The sequence below is a fragment of the Myotis davidii genome, unplaced genomic scaffold (assembly GCF_000327345.1).
Source record: "Myotis davidii unplaced genomic scaffold, ASM32734v1 scaffold478, whole genome shotgun sequence".
Classification (NCBI taxonomy): Eukaryota; Metazoa; Chordata; class Mammalia; order Chiroptera; family Vespertilionidae; genus Myotis; species Myotis davidii.
Window position 1 is genome coordinate 681605 of NW_006289570.1, and position 1023 is coordinate 682627.

General features: G+C 57.5%; 1 protein-coding gene across 1 annotated transcript in view; it reads left to right on the forward strand.

The window, feature by feature from the left end:
- Positions 1–1023, forward strand: part of TMEM119 (transmembrane protein 119) — an 8446-nt gene that overhangs the window by 4860 nt on the left and 2563 nt on the right.

Genomic DNA, 1023 nt, shown 5'->3' on the forward strand with positions numbered 1-1023 from the left:
GCCCCTCGCCTCCCCGGGGCCCCTGTCTCCCCATCTCAGTTCCCCGAGAGCCTCAGATGTGATCCTACGGCTTTTCTATCTTGGAGCCTCTAGCGGCCTAGCCCCACCCAGTGTCAGGGTCCTGGGCCCTCCACTGGGTCAGGATGAGGTTCTAGGGGGTGACCTGGGTGCCACCGAAGGGGGTCTCTGGGTTTATCTGAGCGCCTAGCCCCACTCAGGTTGACAGGGAGGGTCAGTAAACTGGAGCCATGAGGAAGTTATTAGCTAGCCGGCTGTCTGGGCCAGATAGGGTCTGAGGGTTCATGTTGGGAGCAAGTGAGGTGCAGGGCTCAGCTGGTCCCCATTTAGTGGTGGGACTCAGGCTCCAGTGGACTCCAGCTTTGTCTCAGGCATGGGGTGGGGGTGGAGGGTGGGGTTACCCTACAGCCTCCAGGTCCTGCTCTGAGCCTTGAGGGGAAGTTGGCCATGGGGCAGATGCTCCCAGCATGCTCCTGGCGTGCAGGCCCTCTGCTGAGCTCAGAACACGTGCAGGCTTCAAAACCTATGACTCTTCCCGAGAAGGGAAGGGGACCCCAGAGGGGCTGGGGGCTGCTGGGGAGGGCTCCCCATAAGAGGGGGGTCCGCTGACAGTTACTCAGTTCCTCACTTACTCAGCCCTGCCATCTTCAAGCCCCTGTTCTTCCTTGGCACGTCACGGAACCCCATCTGAGCCTCAGTTTCCATACCTGGAAAATGGGCGAATAATAGCACCTCCCCCCTTGGGTGGTCCTCAAGAGGCAATGAGAAATTCCACGTCAAAAAAGGTAAAAGAGTACCTGGCACAGGGCAAGCAGTAAAAGGCTAAATTATTACCATTAATTCAAGTCAGTCAAGATACATTTATGGAGCACTTGCTGTATACCAGATACAGGGCCAAACCCTGAGGATGCAGAGATAAATGAGATTCAGACCCTGCCCTCCAGGACCTCAGAGTGGAGTGGGGGGCGGAGGGGGCAGGTATGAACCCCACATAGGAAGGAACGG